We start from the raw sequence: 25,205 nt of genomic DNA on the forward strand, positions 1-25,205 counted from the left end.
TCGAAAAAGAAAATATCCAGTAACAAAATAACCTTGCTTCATGGAATGAAACCGCGTCCTAAACACTGGAAACGGAGGAAAGGTCTCATGTGACTCTGTAAAACAGATAGGAGAAGGGGAATAAAAACCGGGATCTGGTAAGCGCTACTGAAGGAAGAGCGAGTGCAAAGTTATTTGGTATTGTCACTGTAATGGTTCCAGAAGACAGAAGATAAAGTGATATGGCTACGCGTTTCGACGCTGTTCTAGCATCTTCTTCAGGCTATTGTTATATTTTTGGAGATTTAAGAATAGACATATTACAACTTTTACTACTTCCTTCAGCTGCTGAAGAACCTCTTATTGAATATTAACCCCCTCAGTAGTCAGTCTTCCACATGTGTCTATAGTACTGTGCAATGGAATGTGAGGAAAACATGTTACAATGTAGAACGCTTTCAGACATAGAAGGGTTAATAGCTTATATTTGTGAGTTAATAAAATCAAGGCAATGAAGAAAGAAGAATTGTAAATCCCATCAATATTTGGGTGACCTTTGCTCTTTGCCTTCCATCAGTTCTTCTCTGTACCGTTTTTTGGGAGAACCGGGCATGGAACTCGTTCCCGACACCATCTTGGAGCCCAGATCTTCTGTGGATGTTGCTGTCTCTTCATGGATTGGAGGATGTTGAGGTCAGGGCTATATCTGTGGGGCCGGATCATCACTTTCAGGACTCCTCCTCCAAAGGGCAAAGGTCACACCGAATATTAATGAGATTTACATTTTATTTTTTTCCTACTTTTAATTGACCAAGACAAACTATGAACCCTTCTATTAACACTTTCTAAATCTTAGTTTGCAACATTTGCTACCTAAAACTTTTAACTGTACATTAAACATCTCATAACAATGTATAAAGAGAAGAAAGACACTATAAGAAGTTATTGTCAGAGTACAGGTCACATGATACAGCGAAGGAACAGAACAGAGGCTCAGAATTCAAGAAGAAAGTTCTGGAGATTCTGCTGATAGACTAAGCAATAATGTTTCTTTCTCGAATGCTTCCTTAGTCATGCAGTGCACGGTGCAGCTTCTGAAGAACCTATTTCTTAGAAAATTTATGGGATCTTAGTAGTAAAACTGCTGTCGAAACAGGAAAAGTAACTTTCCAGTGAAATGCCCTTTAGCAGGGTTCTGCAGTCAGAGATAAGTCCCGTCTGTGAGTGCTGCTACTTCTTAGGAGCTCCGTGCTGAACCCTCCGCAAGTCTCCGTCTAGGAGTTTTTCTCCGCCATTCCCCTTGATAAGACGTAGCCCACACGGAGCTTCTAATCGGCTTACTCCGAGAGACAATATAAGTATTGGCAGCTATTCAATTGTATTAGTCATGCTCTGACTCAGAAGGAACAATACTAAGCTGACTAGTTTAAAGAGAAACCCTTAGTCTAAAAAAAATATATTAAAACCTCTATAAATTACATTGTGTAGTATAAAGTAACTGTGCAAAAGGTAAAAGTGAAAGATTCATCTCTGTGCCCCTAAGCCTAACAGATGGTCTCAGAGTCCTGGGACCGGCCATGATGGACCAGATGATGGGGATACATTAGAACATTATCCAATTGACTCGAGTGTGTAGGACTATATGCTCAGCTGTCAGTATTTTGGATGTTCAATACACCCAGTAGTGGATTATAATATGGAGATTGCTGGGGCCCATGGTAAACCAAATTTGTCACCAACTTAAACAAGGGTATACCACATGCCAAGTGCCATTAGACTTCTACATGTACCTGTATATACAGGCACAGCTTCAAGAGGGTAGCATCATGGTGCGGGCAGTGTGTGACTACTCCTAGTAGTGACGATATCCCCTTAACCCGGTCTAGAAGCCTCTCACCTCTGCCAAGTTAGTCTTCTCTACGCCAGGCTGAAGAGATCCAAATAGATTGAAACAGCTGTCCTCGGTTGAGAGACTGTCCTTGATAAAATTCCACATCATTGTAGCAAAGGCCTCTGGGAAGGTCGGGGTATGATGTTAAAGGGAGCGCCCCCTAGTGGGCTGCATGACTGAGGCACTGTCTTCCTATTTACATCATGGAAGACAGATTTTCATATTCTTCCCATACTCCTAGCCTAGTGAGGGGATCTGTTACTCTTTCACAGTAAAGTGCCCCTTCCTGTACCCCATGACCATTGAACTTTCTATCAGTTACACTCATATGATCCTGGGATTAGCTGCATCATGGGTGAACGTTGCACACATTGCATGGACAAAGTATAAACCCAACCTAACATTTGGATATGATTGAGAAAGAGCATTCCTATAATTGTTCATTCGTCTGATTATCAATCCCGAAAACCTTATCCTGGTGGGGGCTACAATCTTCACACTGCCCAGGGCCCATAGTGGTCTTAATCTGTCTCTGCTAACACCTAGACTGTATCGATGGACTCTATGGTGTAGTAAGTCTGGTTTATACAACCAGAGTATGAAGAGTTAAAACAACCTGTCACTAGATTTAGGGAGGGTAAACCAATACCATGAGCTTATAGTACTTGGTATTGCCTATACTTGTCCATTTCTATACTGGATAAAGAGCATGTGCTATATGTAAATCACTCATGCAGAGTCATCTGGGCAGTGCTGGTGTGACTAGAGTCAGGAGGTCCCGGCTGTCCCGGCTGTCCCGGGTTGGTGTTTGTTTGGTGGGTTGTTCTACCAATTGACCATCAACCAATGCAGAATGGCTGCACCAATATCTGGGACTCCATGACTCTTCGTCAACAGACCAGGAGGCCAGAGCCAGGAGGTCCTGGCTGTCCCGGCCGTCCCGGGTTGGTGTTTGTTCGGTGGATTGTTCCACCAATTGACCATCAACCAATGCAGAATGGCTGCACCAATATCTGGGGCTCCATGACTCTTGATCACCAGACCAGCCCTGTCCAGATGACTCTTGGTGAGTGATTACACATGGCGCAAACTATATGGGAGCAGTTATAATGAAATCAGGCTAGAATGTATAGAAAGTTATTGTATAGTGTTATAACATTGTTGCGGCGTTGGTTTACTCTTCGGGAATCTAGTGAATGGATCATTTTCATGCAGATATAAAAGGCTCATCTGAACAATTGATGATTTTGGAAGAAATCAGAACTAAGCAGATGTTTAGCACAAAATCAGAAGAGTTCTCTTATAATGGTGCAACTGCTGAATGAAACACATCTGGCCAGAAATCATCAGAAAGCTTTTCCCAGTTGTGTTAATAATCTACAACGAGAGCCCAAACCATTATGGAGAGTAACTGAGAGCAAAAGTATCAGGAATAGCGGCCAAATAAGGATGAATTGGATTTCCTAATATTTAAAGGGATCTGTCATTAGAATACACGTTGGAATAGCCTTAAGAAAGGCTATTATTGTCTTACCTTTCTTTTTCTGATCTGCGCCACCATTCCTGAGACATTTCTTACTTCTTCCATATGTAGGTGATTTTTCATACAACACTGGAGGCGTCCCCTGTGCTGTCCAAAATCTCTACAGCGATGACTCTGTCTTCTTCTCCAGACTGCTCCTTCGTCGGGTCATCGATCGTATCTTCAGCCAAAAGCGCCAACTAGGCATGTCCGTCAGCCATTTTCCTGTGGCCTCTTACACGAGCGCCCATTTGGCCACAGGAAAATGGCCGACAGATATGCTCAGTTGGGGCTATCGGCTGAAGATGCGGCCGATGATCCGGCGAAGAGGTGGTCCGGAGAAGAAGACAGAGGCGTCACTGGAGAGTCTTCAGACAAAACAGGGGAGTCCCCCAGTGCTGTCTGACAACTGATTTATACATGGAAGAAATAAGAAATTTCTCAGGAACGGCGGAGAAGAAGGTAAGAGAAGAATGGCCTTTCTTAAGGCTATTCTGACATGTACTTAGTTAAAAAAGAGATTCTAATGATAGAATCTCTTTAAGAAAGGGGCAACACGGTGGCTCAGTGGTTAGCACAGCAGTCTTGCAGTGCTGGAGTCCTGGGATCAAATCCTGCTCTCCTCCTTTTTGCATGGATTTCTTCCCATTCTACGAAAAAAACCACACCGATAGGAAAAAAAAAAAAAAGATCCCTTTAAGAAATTGAGTTTTCATTGCTGGTCTGTCTTGTACACTTTTTCAAAAAGTTGCAGACACTCTAATAGATAACTTTATACCAAGTATTTTTGTTGAATGTTGACAATGAACGAGTCCAAAAACTATGCACAATATGTAGCAATCCAGATAAAGAAGAGCAATTTTGGAGTGCGTTGATACATTTTAAGCCCCGTCCTTTTCTCTTATCTGCTTCTATTTTCTCTAAGCTTTTATTTTAAAAAGTTACCAAAGTGTCTACAACACAACCCACATACAGCGCTCCCTAATATACAGTAACAAATCAGGGAGCGGGTCACCTACACCTGTATATGGTTCACAAAATTTCAATTTCCATAGCTGGTCTGTGCACTAAACTTTTGCAAAAAGCTGCAGACACTTGAAAGGAATATCTTGTTTCCAACATGTTTGCAAAAAAGTTATGATATGCTAATTATATCATGGTGTGAATAGATAAGTTCAGCTTCGGAGCGTGTGGGCGCATTGTAAAACGAGCTCATTTTGTATGATCTGCACCCCCTTTCTCTGAGTCACCATAATGGGGTGTAAATTGTGTCTATAATGCACATACTATACAGTATAAATATATGTATACAGTATGTGACAGTTTTTGGCTTAACTTGACCCAGATTTCTAATGTATTTAGCAAATTGAAGGCAAATACATTGTGGCATTGTGAGTTGTATCACGCAGGGTCGGAGAGATGTTTTGTTTTTGGCTTTCTCCGCTTCCCTATATCACATAGCGATCCCTCAGTCCCAGCACGAGGGACTTGGTGTATGACTTTGCCTGAAGTCTTCCTTTAGGCAGCAGCTTCTGTCAGATGGTTGTTGCGGTGCCGGGTGTCGAACCTCCACCAATCTGATCTTGATGACTTATCCTAAGTATACCTAAAGTTATAAGTCCCAATAGAAAAGTTGCCTCTTCGAAGTGCCGATTTCTGAGGCTACTTACGCTATTTTGCAGAAATCTGACCCATATCTGAAGCCATTGCCATATCATTACTCGTTATTTTTGTACTCTGTTTCCGTGCGGTTGTGGTGGAGAAGGTTTCGTGTTATGGTTGTGTTTTAATGTTTTGGAGCCTGAGGGTATAGCTTGACAGATGACGGAATATTCTACCTAAGTCCTATAATATGGCAGCGCAGGTTGATTTATGACAAAGTTATGGCCGGCGGACTCCCTTCGGGGAAATATTTATTTGTTAAAGGATTTCTATGGGCAGAGTAATTAGATCTCCTCTCCCACCCAAGGCTTCCGAGCTCCATGACTTTCCCGAACACTTTTATCTATTAAAAACACTGCATCTATCTCATCGCCCGGATGTCTGAGAGGATGAAATGCATTTCTTTTATGATGCAGAATTTATTTTCAGCTGTTATGTACAGTTCTTCACGCTGAATGGCATATAACATTATATCATGTACAGTCGATGGGAATAAAATAGATTGAAATGTCGCGGATGATCTGCCGTCTTCAACTTGGAAATTGTGAGTCGGTGGTTTGTTGTTTGAAGGGTAAAGGGAAAGACTCCCATGGTGGACTCCAGGTGGATGCTGGGCCTTGGGTTGGAGTGTTCTGCCCAATCCTCGACCACAGGACATAGGTACTAGCCAACAGAATTTGCTGGGATTGTCTGAAATTTTTTGAAACAACCTTGGCAAATTTGGATTGTAGCAGCCCAAAAAGGAAGGGGGTTTAGGCAAACCCTGCCTAAAAGTGGTGGTCCAGGGGGTAGAACTTAAATAAACCAAAAATCTATGAGAATACCCTGATTGCAAGCTCATTGGGTCCTGGCATCTACCGCAGCAGGGATGGTATGTTCCACCATGCAACCCAGAGACAAGGCACCATATACCATTTGGCAGGTTTTTTGCTCCAATTGGTTCCCCATTGGGTTATTTCAATAGGTAGCAGCCGATATTAAGTAATCCTTCATCTCCCCACTGGCTCTTTCTCTTCCGCCCAATATGTTCCCTAACCCGACGTCCTAATACTATTTATGTCTGGACATTCAGTGCAATAACTCCGAAAGCTGCTGCATAATGGGAACAACGGGGCCTTACAGCTGATATCACAGGCATGTATGGGGGCCACTAAGGTGGCAGTATAATATGTGTGGGGGTTATACAGTGTGGGGCACTGAAGGGGAATTATACTATCAGGGGATACTATACTGTGTGTGGTGTGTCGGACACTAGGAGGACAGTATTAGAGGGGCCTCCAGTCATTTAGAAATGCTAAATCTAAACTGTCTACCAATAAGTATTCGGACACACGAGCGGCAATTACAGCCTCAACCCTCCGAGGCTTTCCACAAGTCCTTGTATGACGGCTAGTGGCTTGGAGAAGACAGGTAAGTTCTTTGACCGATTTTGGACGCCTGCTACAGGCTGATTGTCACTGTACCAAGCCATGGTAGACCTTGCTACATGACAGCTGGAATTGTCACTGTTGAAGTAACATTGTTGCAACCCATAGAACTGCCATAATGTAGGAAGCACATGGTTATCTAAAATAGTACAATAGGCGTTGGCGTTGAGTTTAGGGTACCCTACCAGGAGAAACACCCCCAGACCATAACTCCACCTCTGCAGAACTTTACTGGGTGTCCAAATACATATTGGTAGACAGTGCACCTCTGTGTTCAGGTGTCCTTAGCCACTATTTGGGGCCTCCTGGCTGTCTAGTTGATGCAGAGTCTGTCGGTTTTTGATGTTAGGAGTCGTGTTAGTGATAGTAGAACCCATAGTCATTGGCGTTGCCTTACTTTTACCATGATGAATATTTCACACATTATAGATGAGATGTTGCATTTTTCGACCATGTTGCTTTATATTTTTAATAAAAATTCATGTTCTGGAAGTGGAAACTAAAATGACAACGATGCAAAAAATCATTTATTCAATTTTCGGTAGACTAAAAAGTCCCGTCTCATCATTTCAAGGTCGCACTCCTGAAGACGACTGAAGTAGCTTTATTTTGTAAACCTATTTTGTATCCGGATGCCGCATTTAAATAGCAATTGTAGCTGTCATCTCCTGCGCCGGTGTCAGGGAGTGATGATAAAATGCTGCTTTTCAATCCCCCCATTAAAAGAAAAACACACAGAAGAATATCTCAAGGATTGTAAAATGAATAGCGGCAACTTGGTGCCATTTGTTAGACTGTCAGCCCATGAGAAAGTTAATGCTTCTGAGAAAGTAAGAAATAAATGGTCTTCTATATGAAATGTCAAGACACCGGCGACACTAAATTTAAGGGCTGTGATATAATGCAAAGACAATGGCAAGCATAATCACATAAAACATATTAATAGCCGCCATGTCACCGCACGGCTGCATCAGCAAAAGTTTTTGGGACGCAACAGTTATTCATTGCGCCTGGTTCCATCTTCTAAATCACACAGAAGAGAAGAAGACAATGGACAATGCCATATTGTATGATGTGGGAAGGTTTTATTCTTTACTTTAAAAATGTCTATGATGTTTGATTACTGTATATTAGAATTTGGTTAATATCTGATATACACTCATCTCCTGTCCACAGTATAAGGGTCAGATCATTGGGGATTTGACCTATTTGGAAGGAATTTGTTTGCCTTGACGTGGAACCACTGGCATTAGTCTCATGGAGATTGCTTGTAGGGTTCTAGGTGGAACTAGATGGATCTACATCTTCATCCAACCTCATCTACTCTGTTACTATGTTGCTAGGATCATAGAATGGGCGTCTACAAGTGACCCCGAGTGTTCCGTGTCAATATAAAGCTAGTGCATGCTTGGCCACAGCCTTCCGTGATCTATGAGGTACTTGCAAGCCTATGGTGGACCTATGGTATAGGGAACTTGCAAGTCTCATGGTCGCGTTGAGTCTAAGCCATTGGCCACCCAGTAGTCATTCGGTTTGTAAATACGTAAGTCTGTGGAGACAAATGTAACTCTTTGGATAGGGTAGGACCAACAAGGAAGGCACCACGTTTACTCCCAAATTTTTCCATAAAACACAAAGCTTTTATTTCAACCAGTTTTCTGGAAAAATTTGGGATTAAGCGTGGTGCCTTCCTTGTTGGTCCTACCCTATCAATTTTTTGTCCTCCGTTGATGTTAAGGTCTCCAGCAGGTGACGACTACTCCAGTCCTCCTCCAGTCCACTACCCTACACACCCGAACCACTCCTCAGCAGATTACGGTCGTATGGTCGTGCACTCAGTACCTCCCACCTGTACAATTTCTATTTTTATTCCGTACGTTATACCCTCACTGTCTACATTGTATTAATATTATTAGGCAAACAGAATGTAAACACAGCTGTATCCTCGGTAATCGTCTACTGACAGTATATATTAGTGTATCCTCTATTATATCAGGTTATTCATTTTTGTCATACAGAACCTAATATCTGCATTGTTTGCCGGGACTAACGCTTTATTACACCTAGCGAGTCCCTGGTGCGTTACGTTCTCCATATATGATTAATACTCATGACATTCCATATAACCCACCTATACCTGCTGTGACATCCAAGTGTGACTAAGAAGCCGTCTACGATTTTGTATATTTATTTATTTTTCTAAATAACCATCAAGACGCGCCGAGAATCACATCTGCATCTCTAATAGGCTCCACAATCTCATTATAAAGCTGTCTTTGTTGCCTTGGGATGCCCTGAAGAGTTCTTCGCCATGTACATAGATACCTTTCATTCTGAAATTAGCAGTTAAGCTAAGCTGTGCGGGTATATAGTTACATGATACAGTTTCCATGAATCTTATTAGGGAAATGTAGCGTGGTGAAATAATTTATAATATCTACATACAAATTGCTTGAAGCTGAACCGAACAAGCTGGGCCCCCCTGTAGTCACGTCATGTCTATGGTGGCGCTTGCTGTTCTACAGGTGTCCCTTGGGATTTGATGATATTGTTGGATAAATTACAGCTGGAAATGATGGAATATCTCCTTATACAATGTATACTGCAATTGTTCTGCATTATCAGTATCATCTAGTGTCACCTACGGTTCATCTTCTGACCTAGGACCTGGAGACTCCATGAGCGGCGAGCAGGGTCTATTACCAGACCTTAAGTGGATTATTTCTCTGGTTTTTGCATAAATTTCATGCACTTAGTGTAAATGCTGTAGTTGTGCTCTCATAGTGACCTTGTATTCCGCAGGAAAGTAAACGATGCCCAGAGATTACGAGACAGAGACAATGTATCATCAGGGGAATGTATCAAGTCAGTTGAATCAAATATATGACACATTGATGTTTGGTAACTTTGTTTCATCTTTATGACTATCACTATTTTTGTGCTATGTTACCACTTGTTATACCGCCCCCTAGTGGAGAAGGATATATTTTTGCTGTGTTGGGTATTTATACCCCCTATGATGTCTCTACCCATTGTAACACCTTGACATTGTCATTGTAGTCATAGAGCCTTATGGTCATGTGACCACTGGTCCTTCACACATCAGCAAGGCAAAGCCACCAGCAGCCTATAATATAAACCTTAGGAAATGCATTCTAATATAAAATTACTATGTACGTGTCCATCCTCCGGACCAGGCACTGATTGATATATTGGTTTGAGGGAAAGTTCCTGTAGCACTCAGGGCAGCTTCTCCGTATGTGATCTGTTGGGGGTTGCATGCACAGGTTGCTCCTATTCAGTCCGTCCACTGTATAGTGATTGTCCTAGGCATTGCAGTACCATTCCTATTACCTGTGCATGCGTCCAGTCTATTGCACCTGCTCCTAGAGGCTTTCGGGAATAGCTGGTCTGACCGGGATTCATGTTGGACCCCTCCCTATAGATATATATATATACTAATGACCTAGCCTGTGGTTGAAAACTAAAATTTGGGGATGGAAAACTTTTTTTTCTCTTTGCTTATTCTGCAGTCTGTCTATCTGAGTGATTAGCAGATACATTTCTTTCTCCATTATAATATGGGCACGGCTTGGGCTTCTCATGTGAGTCTCCTTTGCACAGGTTTTCAATATCTAAATTCCAAATTTCTTTTTCCCAGAATTAGATTTTCGCCTCCTCCATTACATGCTGCCCATAGATTATACTTAATAATGCACAAAGGAAACAGTTGAGGGGCTGTCCAGTCACAGGTCACCCCATATTCATCATGGAATGTGAACCCCATCAATGAGAACTGGGGTGCCCTCCATTGGTCACAGCATCCGGCTACTTCTATTTCAATGAGGCTGCTTCTCGAACTGAATGGAGCGGCACCAGCAAAAATGGCATGCAAAACACCCCAGTAGACATGCTTGGTAGGGGTCTCGGTGGTTGGACCACCACTGATCAGAAAGTTAACTCATATCTATTGGATAGGGGTAACTTGCTGTGACCATAATACCCCTTTAACAGGGACATAGCTATAGGGGATGCAGCAGTAGCAGTGGATACCTGGCCCCAAATTTTCCCATGTACTCTAAATGGTACAGGGTAAAGAGGAGCCACATTACAGATTTGGCATTGGTGCCCAGGAGCTTTAATCTACATCTCTGCCCTTTATCATCTATATATATATATATATATATATATATATATATATATATATATATATATATATTAGGTATGACATGGCTGCATTAAATTACTGTATATGAATGGGATTATGTGAATAGCCCCCAATCACATACAGTGAATTTAATGCCTGTTAAAACAATCGGTCACGTCTTATTGTTACCCATTGTCAAGGATCCCTCAATAGACTCAAATCTATGACAATGGCTGCAAAAAACGTAAATTTTTTACTGCTGTTTTATACCCGGTTGGGGTGAACGGAACTGACACATTTAGCTCTGCTACATCTGTATTTTCCATCCTGTTTTCTTCTGTATCTAGCTCTGAAGAATATGAAATAATAACAATAATAAGAGAAAGTATCAAACTGATTGAAAGAACTGAATGGATTGGAATTGTATCCATTTGTATCCATTGCACTTTTGGACATTACATTTACATTATTGCCATTCTTAGAGTTTTGTCATTTTAATCATTTGCATCTGCATTTGACTTTGGAGAACAAAGAAATAACAATCCCCCAATCCTTTATTCACTTCTGATCCATCGTAACGCGCTCCGGAGCCCGACGTGCTGAAGCATAGCCAGTTAAAATGCCGGGGTATAATTGTTCTGCTCGGTAACTCAACCCACTGGCAAATTGTTGCATATGTTTCATAAAGCAGCCTCGAGCAATAAAAATGTTATTACATGTTTAATGAACTGCAAAATCCAATTTAAAAGTTTTCCACAAGCACATAAAGTGGCCTTAAGGATTTTTGACATACCTTTGAAGTTAATTTTGATTGTGGCCCAACTTGAATATTGTGTGCCATACATATTTAAAAGACTCCATTCAGTCCTGATGGTTGAAGTCAGAAATGGAATTCCAGACTGAAGTGAAACACTGCGCTTATTAATACAATGTGCATATTGTTACAGGAGTCCGGAGTCCCCCCGGCAAAAAGGCAATGTCAGAATCTCTTAAAAGAAGACACCGGTCGGATTGTTCACTTCGCTTTTTAGGTTTTGCAAGGCCAAATGTAAAGTCAGACGTAAGGCCGTGTTCACATCTGGACTATTTCCATTTTTTAGTTTTGCTTAAAGGGTTGTTCCCATGTCGGCCTTTCAGCCAGGCTGCGTGCAGTGTCTGCTTCTCACTTCCGGTATTTCTCCCCCCCCCCCCCCCTTCCTCCCTCTTGCTGAACAGACACAGAACCATTCAGGTCAGATAATATATAGATGCTTGTACAGAACAAAGTGTTATCTGTGTGTTTACATGGAGACTAGGGTTGAGCCGATCTTGACTTTTCAGGATCGATTTTGAAATCCGATTTCTGATCATTTTTCATTCAAACCCGATCTCAATCCCAATTCCGATCCCAATGCAAGTCAATGGGATTTTTTTTTACTAATCGGAGATCGGATTTTAAAAACATTCCTATTCACTATACAGCATGGAATCTAACAACTGAACGCTTTAATTGTTAGAATCCACGCTGTGTAGTGATTTTTTTTTTAATCACTAAGTAGCCAGAGGATTTCTTTTTAATCCTCTGGCTACTTAGTCCCCCCTGGTGTCCACTTACCTGCAGAGATGGCTGGTCCGGTGCCCAGTGTTCTCGTTCTTCTTCGCCTCGCTGCCCCCGCCTCCCAGGTTAGGAGAGTGTGGGCGGGTTAGGAGACGTCACGTCTCCCCGCCCTGTACCCGCCTACACTCTCCTAAGCCACTAGCTCTTTAACACTAACCTGGGAGGCGGGGGAAACGAGGTGAAGAAGAACGAGAACACCGGGCACCGGACCAGCCATCTCTACAGGTAAGTAGCTACTAGAGATGTTAGCTAGTCTCCCATTAGAATGAATGGATGCAGCCAGCGCGCAGGGGGTTAAGGTTGTGTGCCGGCTGCTTCCATTCATTCCTATGGAACTGCAGCGGAGCCTGCACACTGCGTATACACTCCGCTCAGAATGAGCGGAGCATATACTCAGTGTGAAGGCTAACATTGTTAGCTTTTCCCACAATGCTTGGCCAGTAGCAAAGCATTGTGGGAAATAATCACTGATCTCGATCCCACCTAAAAAGATCGTGTTCGGAATTCCGATCGCGATTGTGAAATTTTCTTGATCGCCGATCGGAATCCGATCTTTTCCAAACACGATCGCTCAACCCTAATGGAGAGATAATGGACTCAGATTTATCAGATAACTCAATTATCTGAATGGATTGCCCTGACGGCAAGAGCAGTGAGTGACATCACTTGTCCTATAGGTCCGTGGTTATGGTAACGCAGTGTAAACGATGGAAGGAATAAATTCACATATCAGGCAAACAAAGCAGAAAATCTAAAGCAATATATTTAGGAAAAGGCTTCAATTTACATAAACTATCAGTATCGATAGGATCATTGAGATGGGACAACCCCTTTAAAGGAACAATAAAATAGCAAGAGTTAAAGGGATTCTATCATTAAATCACATTTTTTCTCGATCACACATAAGAATAGCCTTAAGAAAAGCTATTCTTCTCCTACCTTTAGATGTCTTCTCCATGTCACCGTTCAGTAGAAATCCCAGTTTTCATCTTATACAAATGAGTTCTCTCGCAGCCCTGGGGGTGGGTCCTAGCACTCAAACAGCACTTGGGGCATGCCCAATGCTGCGCGAGAACTCTCCAGCGACGCCTCCATCTTCTTCAGGAAGTTCTTCAAACTTCTTGTGGCCGCAGTCTGCTCTGCCCAAATCCTGAAGCCTAGAAGTTTGAATCCAGCTCCGGAAGAAGAGGTGCAGAGAGGCCATTTCTAAAGAAGAAGGAGTTCCTCAAGGTGGGAAATATTTTTCAGGGTTCATGGAGAAAAACTGGGTAGGAATCACTGATCCAGACAAAAAGTCTACAATCTTGAAGAGTTTGGGCTCACATCAGACATACAGAAGTTTCTGGACTTTTCTGTCTCTTTGATGTCAGATTAAGACATTTTTATTCTACTTATACTTATATATTTTTGCGTATATCTTATTATCCCATTTTTCTTGTCTCACATTCTATGGAGAGGGGTCTATGATCTACTAATAGAGTCATGGTTATGGAATAAATACCTTGTTGTACATCTTTCACCATCAAATATACTTCTGTATGCTTAGTTAGTTTTTATATTAGAAGTAATTTTCCCACAAAAGCAATTATGTATCGAGCATAACCAGACAGCCCTGAGAACAAAACAGACAGATGTAGCGAGGATACATTAGATGTAATATAGGATGGATTCCATCTGTGTGGATATTTCAAGAATTCAACCTTGAATATTCAATCAAGTATGCCGGGAACAATTATTCTGAATTTAGACTCATTTGTTTGCCATAATGACCAAGTTTTTTCTGCAACTTTTTCATGGTTTCATATTTTTTTAAACAAAGACAACGCTGCGATCTTAAGCTTTGAAGATGATCACATTCATAGGAGGACGGGCAGACATTGTACATCTGCAAGATGCAATAAATATCTTTTAATTATGTAGCAGAAGTAGAAGTAGTCGTAGTAGAGGGAGCCCTAACATAGCCCTATAGTATTTGGGGCCCCTTCCTAGATGGAGTGGGACAGTCCTGCATTTCAGGTGCTGTCCCGCTATTCCAGGTTACAGATAGTGTATCAGCATAGTTTCCAATTTCTACATAAGTTTCCAGGAAGAATAACAAAGCTCCCTGGAAACATTGTTATAATATAAGAAATAAAAGCACCAAGAAACGTGAGATATTCTAATCTACTAATACAATTTTTGATATTAAAACTATTTGTATAATATCCATTTCGCATAGTTTGGGAAAAATACTGATTAAAATGGGACTTAATGGACTTTATAATACCGAGGGGAAATAAAAGAAGAAATCTTAACTGTTACGTACAGAACTGCTGAAGCTTAATGTAACATTTCAATGTGCCCTGAGTGATAAGCAAGATTATTAAATTCCCATTTGCTCATTACTTTGATGCTTAATCAAAGGAAATCCCTGCAAATTCTGCGCCTGTATGTGGTCAGCATGTATTTATGGATCTCACATTTCCCTGGAGTTTGGCAAATTAAAAGTTTAGGATAGGCTTGGGACCGTAGACACTCTACTGTAGTGCCTCAGTGTTTGTACAATGGGAATCACTGTCCTTGCTGGCGTTGGTCTACCTGAACCTTGGAAATACAGATACAGATGTAGCCACATTTAACTGATTTGCAGTTTGATTAAAGCTCTGGTTGCCATTTCTCATGAAGCCAATTAGATACAATATCATGGCATGCTCACAAAAGAGTTGAAAGCTGCAAATCACATCTTATCTCCCAGAGAATATCCCCAAAAGGACACATATAGGATAGCAAGTGTATAACATCACAAAATAAGGTTGTGTAAGGTGTTTTCCAGTTAAAGACTCTTTTACCCTGTCCACAAGACAAGACTTGTGGTCCTCCATCCTCCTGATCCCTGGGGGATCTGACGATCACAGCGCCCAGTCCGATACTGTGGATAGGAGATACATGTACATAATGAGACAACCTTTTGGTTAAACCATCACAGTTTAACATCATAGCACACAAGAAAACAGAAAAACTATAGAAAGTTATTGCAAAGTTTTTTGCAATTGTTTTTTTTTTTTTTAGTTTTATTAGTTTGTTGTCTTTTTTGGTAAGACCATTGTACAGCAGGAGAGGAAAACATACCAAAGAGTCCTACTCACTTCTCCTGGGCTCCTTAGCTGTGTCTGAAGCGTGTCACGATCCTCTAAATGCCTCTACTGATTTTCTGAATGACATCAGTGGCCCTGGAGGACTGCTGTGGCTAATGTAGATTTTTTTTTTTTTTGTTTGTAGATTGTGAGTCCCATATAAGGCTCACAATGTACTTTTTTCCTATCAGTATGTCTTTGGAGGAAATCCATGCAAACATGGGGAGACCATACAAACTCCTTACAGATGTTGTTCCTGGCAGGATTCGAACCCAGGACTCCAGTGTTGCAAGACTGCAGCGTTAACCACTGAGCCACCTTGTTGACCCAGTGCTTTGAGTGTAATCTGAACTAAAAATTTGCTTTTTCATGATCATGTCAATAAAATCTCCAAAAAGTCCATCAGCATAAGTTGATACTTTATATTTTATAGATATTACAATGAAAGATAACACCTCTTTTATAATGTTACAATAGAGGTGGAATAGATAGTGAGATCACATTCATAACAAGACACAATTCAGCTTTCTTCCCTCTTCCCATCCTTGCAAAGAAACTTCTGCCCATATCGCAGAGCATGCCCACAACAACATGAAAGAGCATGCCCACAACACCATGAAAGAGCATGCCCACAACACCATGACAGAGCATGCCCACAACACCATGACAGAGCATGCCCACAACACTCTACCATAGAAGAAATACTAAGAAACAAAGTGATTTATTTCCATAAAAATGATACGATGGACTCCACTTTCTGGGTCACTCTATATTCTGTGTCATTTATCTATAAATGAAATACATTAGCATAAACATATACGAAGATAATAGACACAAGATAATATACTAAGATACTTTGTTTAATAGATATTGCTGTGACGTCCACCCATTAGATTATTCTTCATAGATGTCAGAAATGTATACAAATAATTACAGAATATCACAATAATTATAACAGCTTAATACGGATCTAATATGAAAGTGAGAAATCGCAGGGGGGATAATTAAGATAACTATCCAGCCAATGATCCAGTCCTAGAGAATGAAAATAATACTGAAATTACAGCTCTTAACTAGAAGCAATTACTTGTCTCCAAAGATACCTGAGATAAGAAAAACTTTAACCATTAGTCTGCGCTCACATCTGCGCCGGTTGTTTTCAATGTTTCGCTTCATCATAGGAGCAGAACAACAGAGATAACAGACGTTGCAGATCCTTGACATGTCTGGTGCCAATGGCACCCAATGGACTCTTTGACTATAATGGGGTCTTTAGAGTTTCCATCAGGGGGCTCCGACTTTTATTAGAGAAGATTGAGCAGCAGGTAATTGTTGATGGAGATTTCTAAGCAGATGTGGAAACAGCCTGACAATGTATCCGGATTAAAATATAAATGAGTAATTTAATGATAGAATGTGATATTTCTAATAATGTGTCCTCGAAAAAGAATTCAAAAATAACATAGAAAGAAAGAAAAAAAGAAAGAAAGAAAGAAAGAAAGAAAGAAAGAAAGAAAGAAAGAAAGAAAGGATTGAATATGGTAAAGTGATAAAAAGTACAATATTAGTCCAATCTGGATATCAAATAGTTCAGTGCCCAACCTAAGGTAACGAGCCAGAGTGAAGGGCCACGAAGAAGAATGTCCTTGGTGGATTCACTACAACCAGTTATTGTATGATGTCTATGCATTTGGGTGGGCATCATATAATGTCACCACAGTGATTGTGCAAGGTTTAGACTAGGGGCTGTCCAAACACAAAAACCAATATGTGGGACAGAAGGGATATTATTTCTCCTTTGTGAGACTGCCTTGGTTGTCTGGGATTAAAGCTAAACCAGAAGATCTCCTCTGAAAGGAAGACATCCACAGACAGCTGTTTTGGGGTCATTGCTCCTTATAAGTGCAAAGTAGCATACTGGTTTGGTGGGAAGAGAGGTGATGCAGTAGATATGGGTCAGAAGGGGTACCATGTCTACATACAAAGATTGCCACCTGTCACCAAATGAGGGGAAGATAAGACCCCAAAGACTATTATACCTCATTACCACCCCACCTAATCACACACCCTACGCCCGCCCATACACACATGTCCCAAACAAAAACAAAGAGACAAAGAGTCAAAGACTACTATACCTCCAAACCACCCACTCCACCCCCAAACACTCTTTGCTTTGGCAATGCCAAATGTATCTTCGGTTGTGCCAATAAAGCCTTTTGTATTGTATTGTATTGTTTGTATTGTATTGTATTGTATTGTATTGACAGCCCTTGTTATCATACATGATGGACTAGGCATTCTGGGGAATGAATAGAAAAAGAAGTTTTTATAACCAAGGACCTCCAAACCTTGATATACATGACGCCTAATCATGGCGGTGATTAAGATGGCGGTAGATGACTGTGGCTCTCTCTATTCTAAAGTATGGGAGTTATGGAAACATTGTTGCAAGTTTTGCATGGGAATCTATGACCGTGACCACTGAGACCAATCAGTGGCCTCAGGAAGGGACCCAATGACACATGGGAGTGATGTCATTGGGTGATTTCCAGACACCAGTCACATGGAGTGCAGAGACATAGTTACATAGTAGATGAGGTTGGATGAAGACATCAGTCCATCAAGAGGTGAATATGATTGATTGATTGATTGATTGATTTTATTCCCTAGACTTTTTTGTGATTTGTCCAATTTCTGGACAACCCCTTTAAATGTAAGCAAATATATTATCATTTATGTTTTAGTACAAAGCCACAGCCTAGACACGGCTTTCGATTCTGAACTTGGTCATGGGAGAAATGTTCTATTTTTGTTGTTCTCTTCGTGTTTCTAAAATTTCCCAGTATCATGCTTGAGTTATTTAGGAAAATAGAGCGGAATCTAATTTGACAGAATGGAACTGGATTAGGACAAGTCAATTGAAAGGACTCGATGGAAACGATGGTCAAATCATGAATATTTCATTTCTAAAATACGGTAAAATATGGGGAGACACGAAGATCGTGAGCGGATAAAGGAATCTGTACCATTCCACAAATAACACAAGAGTTGAAATAAAACCATTAAAATCGTCTGAAAGCGTTCTTAATCACCCGCGAATCGTATGAAGGGTATTAATAATACAAAACGGTGAATAAATAGAAAGTTTTGATCAAACAGCAAATTAAATTACTTTTGTATAAAAAAGTGACAAAATATGCAAATATTAACGCATGAATTATATCAGAGCCAGAGACGGAATTCAATTTTAATTTATGTGCGGCTCAATAGTCTTACAATGGTAGAAGACTAAAATAAATTCCGGTGGAGATCTATTAGATTATTGTTAGTAACAAGGCTTTAAAAACATCTTAGAATAGAGTCAAACTCAGCTCACCCATCCCCCAGCACTCCAGTTCTGATGTTTCTTGGCCCCTCCCTCATTGGTCTCTGGTCACAGTAGAGACCTACTAGAGCGGTCACATGACCTAGAGAGCTAGCTCAGGAACAGCAAAGGCAACTGGGGGCCAGTAAAGGGTTAAGTGAACCAAGTCCGATAGAACAGGAATCGACCCACAAGACACTATTATACTCGTAGTCTCCTTAGACCCCTTAGTATGATAAATGGAGGTCCAGGGGAGGTGAGTAAAAATAACAGTTTGTTATACTCAACCTGTACTCACGTTTCCTGGGTGTTCCGGTGTCTCTTTTAGCCCCGGAGGTCTGTTTAATTTGCCAGAGGTAAAAAATGTAGGAAGAGCAGCCCAGGGCACCATCAGATGCCACTAGGATGTCCAGGAGAGGTGAGTATAACAGTTTGATATTTTTACTCACCTCCCCTGGGCAACCACTAAAATCTTTACAGAATTAGTTACAGATAAAGCCAAGATTTTAGCTTTTGGTAAGCTCAATGGAGCTCTGCGTATCCCTAAGGTATCACTATATCAGAAATTACTTACAGCACCGTACTAGGTTGCTGCCCGTGCTAATTATCACAACTAGGCAACATTGGCTTGAGCCTAGGGCAGGTTACACAGGAACTACCATTGAGTTGCCATTGGAGTATGTCCTATGTTTGCCTCAGTATCTGATATCAGTGAAATTCCGTTATCATGTTGTCAAGGTTTCACTGTCTCCTTAGAATGATAGAATAAAAGATGTCATATCATCGTACCAATTCTCCAGCTCTGTTCCAATGCTTTAGCACTGATCATACTAACCAGTGGTCATAGGGGTGACCAGCAAGAGAGGTCAAATGACTGTGTTAGTACATCACCTCTAGAACAGGAACGAGATATTCAGAAGGGGAACAGGAAGCATAAGATCAATAACGTCAAGAATTCTATGTATAGGTCGCCTCAGGCAGCAGAGAGGCCAGGTGCACCCCGACATACTGGAGCTGATGTCTAGTCAAGAACAATGACGGGCCTCTGAAAGGACATCATACAAGGAAATACAATCTTTGGGGCCATTGGGCTCCTTCATTCCTTCAGAAATATTGGAATGTACTTAAAGGTTTAAAGGGAACCTGTCAAGGTGATTTGGGACACTAAACCATCCAGAGGTCTTTATGGCCTGAGGTCCAGCCTTTGAAACTTTTCTACACCCAGAAGTAGCAGAAGAGGAATTGTAAGTCTCCCCAATGTTGGCACCAGTTGCTTTATGTTGCTCCTGGGTCGAAACAGAAACAATTTTATTAAGATTGGAACTCTTTACACCAGTCCCCGGCTGGCACGAGGTGCACTTAAATCATGAAGAGGCTCCAACGTCTTAATAATTCAGGAACATTCCTGTGTGCCAGCATTGGAATATACACCAGATAGGAACTGGCATAGATTGCAGGTAGAAGTCATGCCAGTATTCTGGTGTCGTAAATTTATCAAGCCAAGGTGTCCCCAGCCCACCTTATTCTCCATCCTGATCCACCAAGTGGCCGGTGGGGCAAAGAAGAAACAAAGTGGCTGATCAAAGGGCAGTGCACCAAACATGGCCATAATTTACCCCCAGATTATTGGGTTAGAACCCCCCAATGATTTGTATTTATTGGCGCCCCATCAAAGTGACTCTAGTCCTCAGCCGATCTGCCTTCTGGTCCATCCCTCTTCCAGGGATACATAAATACTAATCAGGGCATCTTAATAGGTTTTCATTTTCCGTCTCGTCTTGCTGTGACCCGTGTAATCTTACAGGATGGTAAATGAAGGTATAATACCTGTTACCAGAAAATAACTAATTGCTTGATAATTATTGTATATCATAGTAGCAATTTTATGTTCCAAAAATTGCAGCTGTACATTATAATCCAGTCGTCTTAGTAATGGTATTGCTTTTACACCCTCGGTATCGATGGGCATCCTACGGTAGAGGCGCTGTCCCTGTATTTGTACATTTAACCCTTTACTTGCCCAGTCTCCATTTTATCCTTTACCCAGAGTTCGGTTCATACTATTTCTTACATGGAAGGTTTCTGAATGTTGGTGACCTTGCCGGGAAACTCTAAGGATGAGGCTGTATAACAAAGACTTGTACATTAACAAGGTTGACTATGGCAAACCTTTGCTTTCATTACTATTCCCAGTATACCGCGCAGGCACAACAGTGGCTCGGTCTGTCTAATGTAGTAATTTGTCATTATAAAACAAAATAATTACTCTGCTAACTTCCCCTGCAAGATGTTTATTGCTGAAGGTGCTCTGGGTATGCAGATTGCCATTGTACGTGAACTGTCTTATAGACCTTTCTGATGTTTGTCATCTAAAAAGGAAGAAACATCTCGCAACAATGCAGATCTTCAAAGTCCGAGAGATCAGTACACAATCCTCCTATCATCTATTTTTCCCTATTGCAACATCAATGAAAAATTAAATTTTTAGAGATAAAAAATTTTTTGGACTATCGATGATAAAAGCAGTTTTTTCGAAAAATGGAGAAGGCTTCAATAAACGAAAGTCCTTGAAAGTTCTCTTCTGTTATTGAACACTTTTCTTATATGTCTGAAGAGTCTTCGATCACCAAATTCACATCTAACCTGGTTATATGCTGCTTTTGTATCCCGCTGGGCATCCTTTATGCAAAAAAAGACTGTTTTTTGCTCGATTGCCGATTGGGATCCGATCTTTACCAGTCCCAATTGCTCAACCCTAAATGTAATAAGTCATACGTAGGGTTGATCTGATCTTAAGATTTAAAGATCATTTTCAAAATCCGATTTTCGATCATTTTCCAGTCGATCACGATCGTGAAATTTACCCGATCGCTGTTCGGGATCCGATCTTTTCCGATCCCAATCGCTCAACCCTAGTTATGGATTCTAGATTTTAAGGACACATTGATCCAGGGTTTTATACTGACTACCAGATTGCAGTCGGGAAGGATTTTTTTTCTCCTGAAATGGGGCAATTGGCAGGAGCCTCATGGGGTTTTTTGGCTTCCCCTGGATCAACACTGTAGGGATTGTAGGGTTATAGGTTGGACTTAGGGTTGAGCCAATCTTGAGATTTCAGGATCAATTTTAAAATCTGATTTCCGATCATTTTCCAGCCGATCGCGATCGTGAAATTTGCTCGATCGCCTATCGGGATCCAATCTTTTCCAATCCCAATCGCTCAACTGTAGTCTATGCTTCTCTATGGGAAAAGTCACTTTTAGGGTTGTGCCGATCTTGAGATTTTAAAATCCGATTTCTGATTATTTTCTAGCCAATCCCGATCGTGAAATTTGCTCGATCGCCAATCAGGATCCAATCTTTTCCAATCCCAATCGCTCAACCGTAGTCAATGCTTCTCTATGGGAAAAGTCACTTTTAGGGTTGAGCCGATCTTGAGATTTTAAAATCCGATTTCCGATTATTTTCTAGCCAATCCCGATCGTGAAATTTGCTCGATCGCCGATCAGGATCCGTTCTTTCCCGATCCTGATCGCTCAACCCTAGTCAATGCTTCTCTATGGGAAAAGCCATTTTTAGGGTTGAGCCAATCTTGAGATTTCAAAATACGATTTCTGATCATTTTCCAGCCGATCCCAATCGTGAAATTTGCTCGATCGCCGATTGGGAGCCGATCTTTCCTGATCCCAATCGCTCAACCCTAGTCAATGCTTCTCTATGGGAAAAGTCACTTTTAGGGTTGAGCCAATCTTGAGATTTTAAAATCTGATTTCCGATTATTTTCCAGCCAATCCCGATCGTGAAATTTGCTCAATCGCCGATCGGGAACTGATCTTTTCCAAACCTGATCGCTCAACCCTAGTTGGACTTGATGGACTGATGTTTTCATCCAACCTCATCTACTATGTAACTATGAATGTAACTGTGTAACATACAGAGAATGCGGCCAGTGTGTCCTGTATGGTTATATATATACTATACCACTTGTTACATGTTAGTAAGACCACATTGCCTTAGTCTTATTCTCTCTTACCATACACATATGTTTTTATTACCAATTTACAACTTCAGCTCAGGAAGAAAACGGAAAGAAAATCTTTTTTGGAAAGTAATAAGAAAACTCCTAAAGCCCCAAAGCATTGTGTCCTTTATGAGTGATGGCTTACAAAGCTATAGAATCTTTCATTTGCATAAATTGCATGATGCTTCGTTTTAATTTTAGATTAAGAACAGATAACCATCTGGTTCACTATCCTTGTTTTTCATCCTTCATTTACCCCAAAGGTAATGGAAATAAGAAATGTGTCATTGAATTTGTCACCATTAAATCTACAAACATGATTTCTCTTCTCGGTAATCGTTGTCTTTTACTGTAGCTGTGACGGGTTGGATAAGAGAGCGCATTATTTCTGGTTTTTTATGATTTTCTAAATTATATTTGTTGCGTAAGCTAGTTTTTGAATATGCAACAGTAGGGAAGCGGGAAATGGTTTTGTATTTGTGATAGAGAGGACCTACGGTGGTTAGACAGAAAACAGAGCAAAATACATCTGACAAAGACTCTTCTGACAAAGACGTTGGAGACGGAACAGTTTCTCAATCACCCAGATACCAAGAAGCGGCTTCTAGCTGTACAATCCCCTGCAGAGGCCATCGCAGAAGAAATTTACTTGTGTCCTTACTTTCCTTTCCTGTTGTTTCCATATAGTCCTGTAATGAATGGCACAAGATAACTAGCGAAAAAAATCCAAACCGACAAAAACAATGTAGCGTGTTGTGTTACAATGGCCAAAAGTGTAAGAAAAACATAAATCCCCAATGCTGGTCATCCCAATCCATTCAGATGGATATATAGAAGCAAGTGGAAGGATGAGATATAGAGATGAGCGAGTAGGTATACTACGGTATTCAAAATACTTGTACTCGTTCAAATACTATCGCTATTCGCAGTAAAGATTCGATTCAGAACCAGCGTTGATTTGCTGAATGCTATACAGTGTACAGCATTTGGCAAATGAACACTGGTTCTGCAGCAGGCTCGTCCTTGCTAGTCATGAGAGCTGGCAGCTTGCAGTTATGAGGGAGCTTACTTTTGCTCATAGGAATGCATTGACCAGTGTTGATCGGCCAGTGTACAGCATTCGGCCAATCAACGCTGGTTCTGCCGGATGCTCGCCTGTGAGGAGGCGGAGTTTAAGATCGGACCACAGCAGTCTCCATTGTGGTCCGATCTTAGACTCCACCTCCTCACAGATGAGCCTCCGGCAGAACCAGTGTTGATTGGCCGAATGCTGTACACTGGCCAATCAACGCTGGTCAATGCATTCCTATGAGAAAAAGTAAGCTCCCTCGTAACAGAAAGCTGCCAGCTCTCCCGCTTAGCAAGGATGAGCCTGCTGCAGAACCAGCGTTGATTTGCTAAATGCTATGCTATATACTGTATAGTATTCGGCCAATCAATGCTGGTTCTGCAGGACGAGTAAGGACTGGTTCACATTAGTGCTTGCTTCTCATCTGGAAGGAGTCTGCAGGAGGGACCCCCCCCCCCCCGAATGGAATATCAGCGCAACTGCAAGCGCTGTGCAGTTAAAGGGCACGGACCCCATAGACTATAATGGGATCCATGCACTTTATCTGCACAGCGCTCCTCCTAAACACTCTCCTCCTGCTACTCGTGGACTTGGTGACTCCCCTTTAGTCGAATAGTGGTTTCCCCTGAAACGAGCATTTTTTCCCATATACTATAATGGGATTTGATAATCATTTGAGTAGTCGAATATTGAGGCTCTACTCGAAACGAATATCGAATCTCAAATATTTCACTACTCGCTCATCTCTAATGAGATACAATATAACTGTATGTAAATTAATGGTTGTCCATTTTCTGTTCATGGGACTATCAGATCAGGAGATGCTTTTATAGTAGGACTTAGCTCTTGCTTATGAAGTCTGTTCCTTGTGGTCATCTGATTCTTCTCCTACACCTTCTCCATATATTCACATGGCATCTACCGTTTTAACTGGCTCTTGCGAATCACATAGCAAAAAGTTCAGGTTTAATCCCAAAATTTTGGGAAAATTTGTTTCAAGCCAGTTCTCTCTTTACGAATTAAAACATACAATGTATCCGCAGGCTGTGACAATATTACTCTATTTCCTTCTTGGCAACTACCACTAGACGTGATCCAGACAGCAAAACGGTCCAGTTGTGTTTGAGAGCTTTTTGGGATAGTCTTGAATGTTCTATGTTAGGTGGCAGCATTTTTTTCACCCCTTGCCCAGCACATAAATTTAATCCCGTTATATCGCTTTTAGGATTTTTATGACATATAAATCCCCCGTATACAACGTCGCCCGAGTCATTGGCTTGTAAATGCTTTCTTACGTCTCATTCCCATTGGTTACAGTGTGACAACTATCGTCCATAAATCTCTTTCACAAGAGTTGTTAAAAACGAGTTATTAAGAGCCATCAATATCTATCGGCGCCTTATCTCGTAAGGA

At 41.2% G+C, this 25,205-nt stretch overlaps 1 protein-coding gene across 1 annotated transcript in view; it reads left to right on the forward strand.

The window, feature by feature from the left end:
* The window catches only part of LUZP2 (leucine zipper protein 2), a 323,103-nt gene that overhangs the window by 242,198 nt on the left and 55,700 nt on the right, over positions 1-25,205 (forward strand). The gene's annotated exons all lie outside the window — the stretch shown is intronic.

This window comes from Leptodactylus fuscus, chromosome 7, assembly GCF_031893055.1.
Source record: "Leptodactylus fuscus isolate aLepFus1 chromosome 7, aLepFus1.hap2, whole genome shotgun sequence".
Taxonomy (NCBI): domain Eukaryota; kingdom Metazoa; phylum Chordata; class Amphibia; order Anura; family Leptodactylidae; genus Leptodactylus; species Leptodactylus fuscus.